Source organism: Ambystoma mexicanum, chromosome 1p (genome assembly GCF_040938575.1).
Source record: "Ambystoma mexicanum isolate Mex_15411 chromosome 1p, UKY_AmexF1_1, whole genome shotgun sequence".
Taxonomy (NCBI): Eukaryota; Metazoa; Chordata; class Amphibia; order Caudata; family Ambystomatidae; genus Ambystoma; species Ambystoma mexicanum.
This window is the reverse complement of record NC_090921.1, coordinates 276,486,846-276,501,960: the sequence shown is the minus strand read 5'-3', so window position 1 is coordinate 276,501,960 and position 15,115 is coordinate 276,486,846. Positions and strand designations below refer to the sequence as shown.

Genomic DNA, 15,115 nt, shown 5'->3' with positions numbered 1-15,115 from the left:
TTCTGAAGGCTGCATAACATTACATAACGTAACATTTTTCAATCAATAAAATAGCTTTTTCCGAAAATACTGCAGAAGTTGGCTATTCATTTTTTACACAGGCTCAATAGGATAGTCCACTCATTAGACACCCAATACATTATTTCATTTACTTCTACCTGGCTCTGTATTTTCTGGTAGTCTCATGTATATCTCAAGGGTACCCATTGGTATCAATGAGCCCAGATTATCACAGGGGGGTTGTGCAGGCTCACATGGATGGGCGTATTATCAGTGAGGTTGCTTGGATGGGTGGTTGTACGCTTATTGTAATTTCATTCAAACTCTATTTCCATTCTGCTTCCGGATTAGCCTTGGTGCAGCATTGGGTAGGCTCAGATTCCTTCACTTCCAGCTCTTACTGCACATTTAGAGTTCCGACACCCCCAAAAATAACACAAAACACCTCCAACGTTTAGTCCTTTTAAAAGGAGGTGATAATGAATGTTTTGTGTAGTTTAATCACGCACAGGTACAGTCCATCACTCCCAAAAGATAGAAAAGGTCCACCCAAACCATACACAGTATAGCAAAGCAGTGTCCTGTCATTCCACGTTGGGGAGATGTGCATTATTTTTGAGGCTAGCAGATATGAAGCCATTCTGCAACAGAGGGCCCTACAGGCAAGGAGGGGGAAAGCTGAGACCACCCATTCCTTGGATCAGACCGTCTATATGGGCACTGACAGCTAAACCATCTGTATCACCTATATATGCACAGCGTCATTGAAGCAGTGCAGCTCATAGACAGGAACCTAGAAAGTCATATTAACATACGCAAAGCCATGCCCTCTCTACTGAAGTTTGTGGCCATCCTAAATTGCCACCAGTGCATTTCAGCACTCCGTTGGCATGTTATGTGCCAGCCCATAATTTCATGTGTGCTTCACCTGGAAAGACTCGCCCTCCTTTGTCATGCCTCTGCTCACATTGCACTACCTTCTATGCCAAAAGCCATGTATGTCATCAAAGAGCACGTCTATCAAACTGCCCAATTCCCTACCATTATTGGTACCCCACCCATGCAGATGAGCATTTCTACAGAAATCACAAGCAGCAAATCAGCCTCAATGTATAGATGACATGCAATGCCACCCCATCGAATACTCACTGCTGTGCCCAATTGCCTGCTTCCTCCTATGATGCTATGATGCTCTACAAGAGCCCCCTCTAGCCTATGTAGACTCCCAGAGAGGACAAAGGATGCGGCTCCTCGGTAAGTGATGGACCAATTCATGGACGGTTTAGGTGATGAAAGGGGTGGTCTAGAGCGAAGGCATGGTATTTGAAACCTGGGGGTAGTGTCTAGAGGGAAGTCAGGAGATATTAAGGGAGGTTACCCCAGAGGGAAACAAGGAGATATGAAGGGGACAAGGTTGTCTAGAGAGAAGTCTTGGTATGTGAGGCGGGTGTTGTCCATTTAGATGTCCGAGGAAGTGAAAGGGAGGGTGTTCGCTAGAAGGAACTTGGGGCATATGAAAGGGGGTTGTAAAGAGGGAAGAAGTTACTTCACTTCCAGCTTCACTCATTCGCCACACCCCACCAAGGCTAATGTATTCCCTCTCTAAATGGAATGTCATAAGAAAGCACATGAATGCAACCATTGACAAGAAAACCTTCTTCCATTGCAGCAGGCGATGCATGACATCCCCTCTTGCCATGACTAGTGACTTCACATCAGAACCCCCTGAGGCCAGTGAGAAGTCGTTACACTCATGCCCATATCGAACAAGATGCACCATCGAGAGGGACACCTCAGGGCGCGAGTCTGGTGCCTGAACCAAAAAGGTGGAGCAATAATGTAGGTGCAACAAAAGGTGTCACGCATCGTGATAGCACGCTCCATGTTACACAGCATATGCATCAGGAGACATGTGCTCTTGCCTACCCTTTAGGGCACCCCACCCAATAGTGACTAGGAAGAGGAAGAGGTTGCACATGCAGGATGCTTCCAATGGGATCAGCGTTCTGGGTGGATCGCCAAGTGGCACATCGCGGACAACTTCTTCTGACTCCTAGTAGGAAGGGCGTAATTGTGATGTCAGGGTGGTCTACACTGGTCATCTGGACATTGAGGTTGTGTCATTGTCACTGTGTCATATCTACCTGCTCCCTGGCATGGGATTTTACAAATGGGACATATGTGCTGTTCACAGCAACTATGTGAACTGGGCAAATTGATAGACGCACCCTTTGTGAGGCATAACCAAGGAGGGAATGTAATACTGAGTCAAGTTTTTGTGGAAGCCTGGCTGAAACATGCCAATAAATTGCTGGATTGTTACATTGGCACAGAAATGTAGGACATCACCAACTCCAGAAGAAGGGCATTGCTGTGTGGACATGGGCGTGCCTTTTTGGTTCTCCATCAAGAAGTAAGACAACTAAGATGATGATGTTCATTTTAAGGCATTACTTGCTATGGACATTCTCGACACACTGCCCATGTGGATGCGCTGACATGGTATTGGCTTGATGCCTTCCACAACAATGGGCCTCATTACGAGGTTGGAGGTAGCCATGGCGCTATTAGTGCCATGGCTGCCTCCAAACTCCTTCAGACTCTGCGCTGGTGAATGGAGCAATTACCGGTCCATTCCAAGGTTGGCGGGACCGGTAATTCCCCATTCACCAGGGCCATTCCCATTTGAGCCCCCATAGGGCTCAATGGGAATGGGAAAGGCTCTAATAACGGTACCGCAAATTGCGATACCGTTATTAGCTCTAGAGTCCCTTTGCGTGTCCCGTCCTTAACTCCTGAAAAAAACAGGCGTTAAGGAAGGACCCGCAAAGGGAACTCTTAATGAAGCCTAATGACATTCAGTGCATGCCTTGAACAATACAAAAACTGAGAAAGGCAACAGGACACTTTTCAGAGCATTTTATTGACACACATTTCCCTAACTATATACGGGTCAGAATACCCCTCCACCTCCTACTGCCTCCCTCTCTACTACCCCAAAACACACTTCCACCCCGCGCACGGATCTTTCCCAGCACACCCACTCCAGCCCACCTACTGATCCACAACAACCCCCTCAACCCTCACCACCACCCAATGCACGATGCCAAGACATCTCTCTGCTACCCACTGAACTTCCCTATCATACCCCTGCACCCCCACCCACCGACATACCCCTAATAATGCTCCACCCCCACCTATCAGAACTGCGTTACAGATGATGTGGCCTTTTCCCTTGACCAAATGGGCTGGGGGGTGCGAGAGTCGAGATGATCACTGAGGAGGACTCTCTAGCACAGATTCCTCAATTGGCATTACATAGGTGGACATGGTTGGGTCTTGAATGACAGCAGACCTTAGGTGGAGAAGGACCCTTTCCATTCTCCCAATGATCTCAACCTTCGGAAGAGGTGTGATGTTGCCTAAGTGGCAGTCCTGAGTCTCTCGCTTTCAAGTGTGATGCCCCTGGCGTCATGAGAGGCACCCTTACAGGCAATGCACCGGCCCATCGTCTTCCCCAGGCCTGTGCCATGCTCCCCCTGCTGGTCATGCCTTGCCTCCATGCCACTGAGGCATGTGAGGATTGCCTCATGGCTTGACTCATTGTTGTCATCTTGGCCCACGAAAACTGGCAAGGGATCAGCTTGCATCTCAGAATACACATTGGATCATAGCCATCATCAGTATCTAGGTCACCGGAATGAGGACTGTCATCCAGTGAGTATTCTAAGGATTCCTCAAGGATGGCAGCAAGGCCAGAAACATCATGGGTGCCAGTGTCCCCGCCAGCACTTTCCTCCACAGTGTTGAATAGCATACTATTTCATATTTCATAGTGTGCTTGCGCACTTACACGATCTCAATGACACAAGGCCTACTAAGATCGTTGTCTTGTCCTCCCACTATTCCCCCTCCTTTGCCTTGTTGCACCTCGAAACACTTGTGTATAGGTTTAGAGAGGGGTTGAGAACACCGGGAACAGATGGGGTTGAGAGCACCAGGAACAGATGCTCTTCGGCGGTATTACAGTCGGCTGTATTAGCCCGCAGTATTAGCACCGAAAATTCCCCATTGGATCAAATGGACCCAATCAGGAATGGGGATTTACCGTTAAGGCCCAACCTGTGATCCGGTGGTAATACCACTGGGCCGGTCGGTGCTAGGGCTATTACAGTCGGCGGTATTACAGCTGCAAATACAGCCCAACTCGTGATGTGGCCCAAAGTGTTGGATTCTCATGGTATTGGCGCTGCACGCACACTTCTTAAGCAATTTTAGTTGAAAAGTTTGTTTAGATCACAAATAATTGAAAAAAAACCCTACAAGCTCTAAAATTGTGCCATTAGGTCTTTATTGTTACTGGAAGTGCCAACACGTGTTTCGAACACTCAAGGGTCTTTATCAAGGCAGGCTTGGATATTTCAGGGAAATTGAATTGGTGGAGCGTGATGCCTGGCTTGGTTCTGTGCACTGATTAGTGCTTCTTTGGAGGCCAATTGTCTCAATCCACCATCTGATTCGCTGGTTGGTGATTTTGTATAGGCGGGTAATAAATAACAAGTCAATCAATCAATAGTTCCCTATTTAATTAAACTTATGGAAGTCCTGGTTACCCATCTCTTTTGCTCTTTTTTCAATCTGGGTTTTGGCCAGGTCGGGGTACAGAGTCTGCAATGGTGTCTGCCGTGGATGATCTAACTTTTGATGGCTGGTCTAAGGTGTGTCGGAGTGCTGATCCTCTTAGATCTTTCAGCTGCATTCAACACCATCCTTCTTACTCGGCTATCCTCTACGGGCATTTCTGGTGTGGTCCTGGCTTGGTTCAACTCTTTATCAGATAACACTCAGTCCCTTTCTCTATCACCCTTTCTTCAGCCCCATATTCTATCTCTTGTGGTGTCCCCCAAGGTTCTGCACTCTCTCTTTTATTATTTAACATTTATATTCAGCCTCTGGCTTTGCTAATTCAATCTTTTGGGTTTCAGTGTTATTCTTATGCTGATGACACACAGATCATCATGCGTCTTGAGCTTTTGGATCAGGAAAAGCAGGTCTGTGTCACTCCTGTTTGCATGCAATCAATATATACCTGAGCAACAATTGACTGCATCTATAAAACCCAGGTCCTTCTGGCCGGTACTCTTAGAGCCGCATCCTTGTGTAAACTGGACCTTTGATCCGCTTTCATGGGGTTCTACCAACGACAGTTGCTACGGTGAAAAGCCTTGGTGTTAGTGTGTCGGCTTCCCTATCTACGGAGGTCTGCCAAAGGAAATATTTTAAACTCAACCGCTTGCGAAAAATTCTTCCCTTTTCACCGGATCGTTTTCATGGATCGGTGGTCTTTTCATCTTCGCGCCTTGTAATACTTGTGTATAGGCGCATTATAAATGCCATATCATATCATATGTCCAGTATTCTGGACATATGGGTACCTGTCTCAACCGGCCTATATGCTGCATCGACTGCTGATATTACAAAACTCACCCACGAGAGTCGCCACTTTGACCCCTCTACGGGCTCACATTTCCCCTATACTCCGTCTTCTACATTGGCTTCCTGTCACCAAATGGGTGAAATTCAAAGCACTCTGTATTTGTCCACCACTGTATCAGGTTTCCCCAGAATATATTCAGGCTAAATTCTGCCACTATACTCTGTCACATTCACTTTGCTCTTCTGAGGTTCTTTTGATCCAAGTTCCTAAATCTAATCGGATAAGAGTCGGCGGATGTTCCTTTTCAGTTGCAGCCGCTCAGTTATGGAATAAATTACCTGTGTATTTGTGTGCTGTTGAGCATCATCTTTCTTTTCGTTGGCTGCTGAAAACTTCTTGGTTTGAAGTTGTTTTTTTTGTTTTTTGTTTTTAGATTGCTTGACCTCTATTTGTTTCTCAGTTGAAGCGCCAATTAGCCCTTGTTTGTGGTAGTTGCACGTTATAAATATGCCTAACACAACAACGCAACAATTCCTCTGATGGGTTTTGCTTGGGTATTCTGTGATGAATCCAGGGCATTTCTCCCTTCGCCCCAAGAGGGAACATCCCCTTTGAGACTCAGGAGGTGAGGCTGCTATGCACACCCTCCCAAGGGGACAGGGCACATGGGACACCACTGGGGGAGAAACCCCCTCTGCGGACAAGAAATGTGGAAATAGCAAAGACCCAAGCATTTGTTGGATATATGGGAAGTGAGTATGTTAGCCATGTGCAAGGCCTCTCTAAGGTGGATGGCTTAGTCTCTGACATACACCTGCTGCAGCTTAATTTTCAAAACCCAGAACCAATGGGATCTCTCCCTCCACGCCAAGGATGGTTTAAATTACATCAGTAGATCCAGAGAAGAAGAGACCAGCCGGGAAGCGAGAGAGATGCTGGCTTGCGCTGCTGTGCAAAGGTGGAAATCCTGCCCCCTTAGGAAAAGACGATTGGGAGAGCCACGTAGTCGGTTGTGGTCGGCAGAGACCTGAAGCATCCCGCACAGTTCTGCCTCTTCACCAATGGCAGAGATCCCGCCAAGCCCATGGCCACCTGTAGAGGAAGCCACTTCCCGAGACAGAAGACAAAACAGCGTCTTGGTCCTCCACCACAGGAGGAAAGAACCAAGGTGAAACAGCTGACCGTGCAGTCCTGAGCCAGGACAAAAACATGGGTCCTCACATGCCAGGTAGACAGCCTCCTTAACCTGTTACCACCACTGGAGCGAGATCTGTCTCAAGACAGAGAAGAAGGTGGAGGCTGTTCCAGAGGAGGGAGCCAGCCGAGGGAAGAGATCGCCAACTAGCTCGCTGATTAGAGAAGCGCCTGACACGCAGAGAGTTGGTGCCGGAGGAGCGTGAAGATCTGGAGGGAGAGTATTTGGTGAGAGCCAGTTGTAGATAGCATGGTTCCCGGCCTCAGACAGCCTTATGGATGATGCAGAGGGATTTGGATTTGATCCTTGCAGCAACCGGGAGCCAGTGGAAAGATTTAAGGGCTTGAGAGATGCGGTCCCATGGCTTGAGGCCAAGGATACGTCTTGTAGCCCTATTCTGGATAAGCTGGAGGAGACATAGAGAGGAAGAGGGTAGATTAAGGAAGAGGCTGTTGCATTAGTTGTGAGTAATAGAGCTCTAGAGACATTGGGCTTCTGGGGGAAAGTGAGGAAAGGAAGGATTCCTTTGAGGAGGTGGAGTTGAAAGTGGGCCTTCTTGGCAAGGTCCTCTATGTGAAGGATGAAGGAAAGAGAGGAGTTGAAGATGACTCCAAGGTTTCTGGCTTCAGATGAAGTAGAAGGAGGAGAGCCCATAGAGCAGGGGTGCACAACTGATTTTGACAGAGGGCCGAAAGTACCTTACATGAGGGCTATAGTTGGCCGAAAAGTAAATGTGGGCGGGGCGGTAGGCGGGGCGTGGCAGGAGGGTTTTTAAACCCCCAAGTTGTACTAAACATATGGAAAAAGAATGTTTTTGAGGGGTAACGATTTTTATTTGCATTTCAAACTTACATTTTGTACTACACATTTTCCATTGTTATAATTTATTTCTATTTAGTTATTGTATCTCGCCTGTTCAATTAACTTATATATATTTTATTGACCCTAGATTGGACATGCCGTTATTTTGGACTGCTACAGTTTGCTCTTTGGGTTGCCCAAGAGGAGTATGGCCTTCGTTGAGTCAGGTTTCCTCAAAAAGCCAAAGATGAACATCTCCTAACTGTGCCTGTTTTAGCTTTATTATTGGGTTCACTCTTGGAGTGCAACACTATGCCCCATGGCCCCCTCACCCACAACCAAACACTATGCCCCATGTCGCTCACCCCCAACCAAACACTATGCCCCCCTCACCCCCAACCAAACACTATGCCCCATGTCCCCCTCACCCCCAACCAAACACTATGCCCCATGTCACTCACCCCCAACCAAACACTATGCCCCATGGCCCCCTTACACCCAACCAAACACAATGCCCCATGTCCTTCACCCCCAACCAAACACTGTGCCCAATGGCCCCCTTACACGCAACCAAACACTGTGCCCCATGGCCCCCTTACACGCAACCAAACACTATGCCCCATGCCCCATGGCCCCCTTACACCCAAACCAAACACTATGCCCCATGGCCCCCTCACCCCCAACCAAACACTGTGCCCCATGTCCCCCTCACCCCCAACCAAACACTATGCCCCATGGCCCCCTTACACCCAACCAAACACAATGCCCCATGTCCCTCACCCCCAACCAAACACTATGCCCCATGGCCCCCTTACACCCAAACCAAACACTATGCCCCATGGCCCCCTCACCCCAACCAAACACTATGCCCCATGTCCCTCACCCCCAACCAAACACTATGCCCCATGGCCCCCTCACACCCAACCAAACACTATGCCCCATGGCCTCCTCACCCCCAACCAAAACCCCCACCCCATGGCCCCCCCCACCCCCAACCAAACCCCCACCCCATGGCCCCCTCACCCCCAACAAACCCCCACCCCCCAAATCAGCACACACAAACCAGCACCAATACAGTCCCGAACCCCCACCCCCCAACTCAGCACACACACAAACATGCACCCATAAAGACCAAACCCCCCACCCCCCAACACCAAACTCCCCACCGTCCAACTCAGCACACAAACTCTCAAGCATGCACCCATACAGACTCGAACCCCCAACTCAGCACACACACAAACATGCACCCATAAAGACCCGAACCCCCCCCAACTCCAAACCCCCCAACTCAGCACACACACTCTCAAGCATGCACCCATACAGACCCGAACCCCCCACCTCCCAACTCAGCACACACTCTCAAGCATGCACCCATACAGACCCGAACCCCCCAACTCAGCACACACACAAACATGCACCCATACAGACCCGAACCCCCCACCCCCCCAAATCAGCACACTCTCAAACAAGCACCCATACAGACCCGAACCCCCACCCCCCAACTCAGCACACACAAACATGCACCCATAAAGACCCAAACCCCCCACCCCCCAACTCAGCACACACACAAACATGCACCCATACAGACCCGAACCCCCCACCCCCCAAATCAGCACACTCTCAAACAAGCACCCATACAGACCCGAACCCCCACCCCCCAACTCAGCACACACAAACATGCACCCATAAAGACCCGAACCCCCCACCCCCCAACTCAGCACACACACAAACATGCTCCCATACAGACCCAAACCCCCCACCCCCCCCAAATCAGCACACCCTCAAACAAGCACCCATACAGACCCGAACCCCCACCCCCAACTCAGCACACACACAAACATGCACCCATAAAGACCCGAACCCCCCACCCCCCAACTCAGCACACACACTCTCAAGCATGCACCCATACAGACCCGAACGGCCCACCCCCCAACTCAGCACACACACAAACATGCACCCATACAGACCCAAACCCCCATCCCCCAACTCAGCACACAAAAAACATTCAAATCCAAACATTCATACACATCCAACACACCCCCCCACCCCCGCATCTCAACATACACACAAAATACATTCAAATACAAACATTCATACACATCCGACACACCCGCCACCCCCGCATCTCAACATACACACAAAATACATTCAAATGCAAACATTCATACATATCCGACACACCCCCCCACCCCTGCATCTCAACATGCACACAAAATACATTCAAATACAAACATTCATACACATCCGACACACCCCTCCACCCCCGCCTCTCAACATACACACACAAACATAAAGCAAAACAAACCTGACACACAAACACAAACAGAGCACTTACCGGAGACGTGCTGGAAGGCAGGTAAGCTGGAACGCTGGAATCGTACTACGGCTGGCGTGGTCCAAGGCTGAAATGCCTTCCGGCATCAAGCCTTATGGACCACACCAGCCGTAGTGCTGGCCCTCCATTGGTGCAGCACACACGCATTACGTGGCTCGTAGGAGCGACGTGGTGCGTGTGTGTGCTGAGCCAATGAGGGCCAGTGTTTTGTCCGGCCCGGAAGACAACAAAGACTTTCCTAATGGAGGGCGGCCACGGGCCGCCCTCCATTAGGAAAGTGTTTGTGCCTCGCGGGCCGGACAAAAGAGCATGGCGGGCCGCAACTGGCCCGCGGGCCGTATGTTGTGCACCCATGCCATAGAGGGTGGCCAGAGTGAAGGGAAGAAAGAGGGAGCAGGAGCCCCAATGCGAAGGATTTCCGTCTTCCTGGTGTTGAGGCAGAGATCATTGGAGGCACACCAGAACTGGATGGCAGATAGGCAGTCAGGAATGATGGAGGAAGGAAGGAGAGGATCAGGGGGAAGTTTAAAGAAGAGTTGTGTGTCATCAGCATAACACTGGAAGTAAGGGGAGAGAGTGGAAATTAGGTGTGCAAGCAGAGCAAGATAGATGTTAAAGAGCCAAGGAGAATGGTCGGTTCGCTGGGGAAAGCCACATGTGGAGACAGAGGTGGGAGAGGAGAAAGAGCCCTGGATAACCTGGGAGGGACGGTCAGTGAGGAAGGAGGTCAGTCAGTCCAGTGCCTGCTCTGAAATACCAAGGGTATAGTGGAGCCATTTCATGAGGATGGAGTGTCCGACCGTATCAAATTCACAGGAGAGATCAAGTAGAATGCGAACAGCTGGAGAGTTAGAGTCAAGAGATGCAAGCAGTTCTTCACGGGTGTTCAGGAGAGCAGTTTCCATGTCTCTGGATGCTCGTAATCCAGATTGATGGTCGTGTAGGCAACCAACAAGTTCAGTATGCTGGGTCAGTTGGAGGGAAGACCAGCTTCTCCAAATGTTTCCCAAGGAAGGGGGTGATGGAGATGGGGTGGCAGAAGGCCAGACACGAGGGGTCGTCAGAAGGTTTTTTCAGGAGGGGGTGCACAAGAGAGTGCTAGAGGGGGAAAGACCCATTAGCAAGAGAGGGATTGCAGAAATCAGCAAGTGCAGGGACAAGAGAGACAATATTGTCCTTAATAGTTCTGGAAGAACAGAGGGAGACCTGTTTGGAGGAGACGTTCATTGAGCAGACAACTCTAGTGACCTCATGAGATGTGATAGGAGAGAAGAAGGAGATAAAGGCAGAGGCAGGATGGGAGGCCATAGGTGGCAGGGGGATGGGAGGAGGGGGAAAGGAACAGAGAGTGCTCAGAACGCCTGATGTTTTGCAGTGAAGTGTGTGGCCAATGCATTGCAGAGGGCCTGAGAGGGAAGAGGCGAGATGGAGATTGAGAAAGGGTTGGCTAGTTCCTTGCAGATTTTAAAGAATGCAGCTGTGTTGTTGGATGCACCAGAGATGTGAGCCTGGATCTGGGCCCTTTACTTGGAAGGAATGGAGAGTCAGTATTGCCTTTGGAGAAGGTGACAGGCCAGTTTGTCGAAGGTGAGCCTGGGGTCTGCCACTTCCGATGCGCAGATCTGCACTTGCGTTTCAGGGCTGCAAGTTCAGAATCATACCAGGTGTTACGCTTGGTTGCATGTTTCAGGTGGATCCTCATAACTGGGGCAAGAATGTTGAGAGTGTTAGTGATAGCAAGATGGAGGTTGCTAAGAGCAGGGTCAGAGGTAGACTCTGCAGTGGGATTAGAAAGGGGATGAAGGTGGGTGCAAAAGCAGCAGCTGACACTCGTTTCATCGGGCGGATGTCCATGATCGAGGTTGCCAGAGCTGGGGGAGGGGCGGTCAGACGGCAGAGAGGACCCAGGTGAGAGGAGAGGAGGTAGTGGTCAGGTGAGAGGAGAGGAGGTAGTGGTCTTACCAAGAGAGTGCGGGGGGGCAGTGGGGCAGAGATTAAAAAATCAGTGTGGATTAAGGCATCAAGAGTGTGTCCAGCTTACTGGGTAGGACCAGAGGGGAGAATGGAGAGGGAGAGTGAGGTGCAGAGGTCACAGAAGAGAGTGACCACTGTGATTGAGGAGTCAAGGTGGATGTTGAAGTCACCCAGGAGGTGTTTAGAGGTAGATGTGAGGAGAGAGGAGGAGAAATCAGCCCATTCTGAGAGGAACAGAGTGATAGAGCCAGGTGGCCTGTAGATAGTGGCAATGGTCAGTGAGAAAGTGGAAGAGATGACCATCTTACAGACCAAGCTCTCAAAGGAGTAGTATGGCTGGGTGGGTATGAGGGAAGAAGAGTCCCACTCAGGGAAGATCAGAGCAACACCACCGCCAGTACGATTAGGGCAAGGCATGGAGATGATATTGTAGCCATCATGAGAAGCCAGTCAAAAGCAGTGACTGAGCTGACATTGAACCACATCGCCGTAAGGGCAAGGATATCAAGGTCAAGGTCTCTAAGGAGGAGGCAGGCATCGGCAGAGTGTTTGATAGCAGAGCAAGCATTAAGCTTGGCTAGATTCAGCAGGTCACTGCCTTTGAAGGTTTTCTGATGAGGGGTACAGGAGCGTGGTACACCAGTTGGAGGAGTGGGGACAGAACGAGCGAAAGAATGAATAGCAGATGTAGGATGAGGACAGCAAGCACCGGTCGAAGAGGAGGAGGTTGGGTTGTGGACCCTGAGCCATGATAGTGCCATTGCGATAGACATCAAGGATGATGAGAAGCCTGCTAAGAGTCCTTCCCATCTAGTGCCACCATTAATTAGTGAAGATCTGAGAGGAGAGAGAGGAGAGATAAGATGAGGAATAAGATCTGGAGAGGGGACAGGAAAGAGGATATCAGTGACAATCTGTCTGGAGGTTGCGCTGATGAAGGTGTCTGCAATGGTAAGATCAGGGTAAGTGGTCAGGATATCTTTTTACAACTTTTTCCTTCCAGACTTTTTGAGAGAAGGAGGATGGGTGATAGTATAGCAGTTGGAATAGATTGGGGAGATGGTGAGTGCCATAGGGATGGCATAGACATATGGATGGAAGATAGAGGAGAGACTGCACAGCGCAAACACATACTCACCAGACGGATTAGTAGCAAAAAGCGAGAAAAAGTACAAAAAATGGGGCTGCAAATTTGTTAAAAACACACCAGGATTCGAATAAGCCAAAAGCACAGAAATGCATTAAGTAGATGAGATATAGTGAGTATAGAAAGGCAGAATGGCATAGGCACACCAAGGTATAACAGCTGTGTGAGTTAGTAAAAATAACATTGTCTAGGATATGACTCCCAGGTATTCCTGGTGGGAGAACAAAGTTCCAGAGGCACAGGTTTGTGGGGTAGCAGGCTGCATGTTGGCTAGTAGTTCCATGAGGCTGAGAGGTGGTGGTGCGTGAGGTGCTGCAATGGACAAGATGTGGGCCCCCCAAAACCTCCCACAGCCTGGACAGGCTCAAACAGGGGCCTCAGGTGGAGGCCGGCGTTCACCTGCCGGCTTCCAGGATTGAGTTGGATATGACGAAATGCAGCCAATCACAGCTGCAGCAAGAACAAAGCCCAACAAGCTCAAGTGGTTGTAAAGAAGTCAGGCATTTTTGAGGCGTAAAAGGCAAATAGAATGCAAAGGCCCATTCCTTACCACAATATACTTGGACACCTTCACTGATGCTGGGAAGGCATGAACAGTTTGTGTCTCAGTAATGGGATGACCAAGCTGAGCATGGGTCTTGGCCTTCCGCTTCTTTCCTTAACAAACTCTGCAATCATCAGATGTAATTTTGTTTCTATGCCTTGCCAGTCAAATCAGAGGGTGTGTCATTGGTGGTGGGGTACTTGGGACCTAATGGAGTGTGGTTGCAGGTGTTTGGGTGGTGGATGTTCCTTCCCGATCACTAGGGGTCTCCTCTGTTGGCAAACAGAAGTGTCAGGTAATCAGTAACATGGAAATCCTTAAAAATTGTAAATTGATCTTCATTACTGACAGTAGTCAGCTGATAACACATCCCTCCATGCATGTCTGTGCACAATTGGCTTTTGGGAAGGACACCTCCTCATCCAGTTTTTTGCTATCAGGTCACAAGGAGCAGCCTTTCAATCTAGGGATGTCCACCACACTTGCAGCCTTGAGTTCCCATGGTTGAAAGAATAGGTCCAGAACCGTGCCATTGCCTTTCGCCACAGAGTCCGATTGTGTGATCACTCAGAATGGGGTGCACATGGTACTTGAGGTCATCCCACCTCTTTTTTGCAATCTTCACTGCTTTTGGGACGTGGTGACACTCCCATAACCTGGGCCATCAAATTGCCCACCAGCTTGGGTGCCTCCTTGGTAACCTCCTCTTCCAGGATAGTGAGCAATAGCTCTGTTAAATGTGGCTTGTGTGGCCCCCCGCCCCCACCTTTGTCTTCTATTTGTTCCCCTGAGTCATGACTTGTACTCGTTTTGGCTGGACGGCTCTCGGATGCAGAGATTGAAACTACATTGAATGCTGTAATGACAGATGCTCACAGTAGTTTGCCACTCATGAGAACTTTCCAAATGACCTGTTTCTGGTATCATCACATTAAATATTATTTACCTTTACCGCATGCATGGTGGTTAAGGCAAAATCGGACAATGTGCTTCACACTACTGATGCAGTCATTGTAATGGATTTTCCAGGTGTTTTACTGGAAATCTTAATCCAATGAGGCCCTAAGTTTCTTGCAGAAGCCTTAGGTGGTGCTCAACTCCTTCTCCACTCATTGCGTCAAGACTACTATGTTCATGTTATTTGGTACTGCAGATTGCTAATAGGTTCAGCTTTGATTGGTGTATTTAGGATTTAGTAGACCTAGAGTGTTATACCGGTGACTATCAGGCTTATCCTCAACACTACCAGGAGGAAGGCCTGAATAATATGGATGATGCCCTTGCTATCATCTACAGATGTGTCAGCTGCAATTCCGTTGATAGGGCCACCTATATTGGAGTATGATTATTCCAGTGAAAGGGGGGTTGGCCTTGCTGGAAGCACATTGGGGTTTGCCAAGCCCAAACCGAGTTGTAGACTGGCTGATGATTCACAGAGGAGCTGGCTTGTACAGTGTTCGAGTGCACAGCTTGAGTGCTTGCATATGAGCAGGACATTCTCAGGACTTAAAGGGATCCTGCAGGCCAATTGTTCGATTGGGAGACTACTATCGCAGAGGCTATGTACAATTTTGAGAAGTTAAAAATCAGATTATAGTAAAAGAGATGATGTCTAAGCTCTTAACATACTTCCTGGGGAAATTCCTACAGGAACAGTAGGTTCCATGGCTATAGTGGTTGTG

The 15,115-nt window shown here is 49.1% G+C and overlaps 1 protein-coding gene across 1 annotated transcript in view; it reads right to left on the bottom strand.

Annotated features, from left to right (window-relative positions):
* The window catches only part of ADAMTSL5 (ADAMTS like 5), a 268,633-nt gene that overhangs the window by 81,827 nt on the left and 171,691 nt on the right, over positions 1-15,115 (bottom strand). The window lies entirely within an intron of this gene.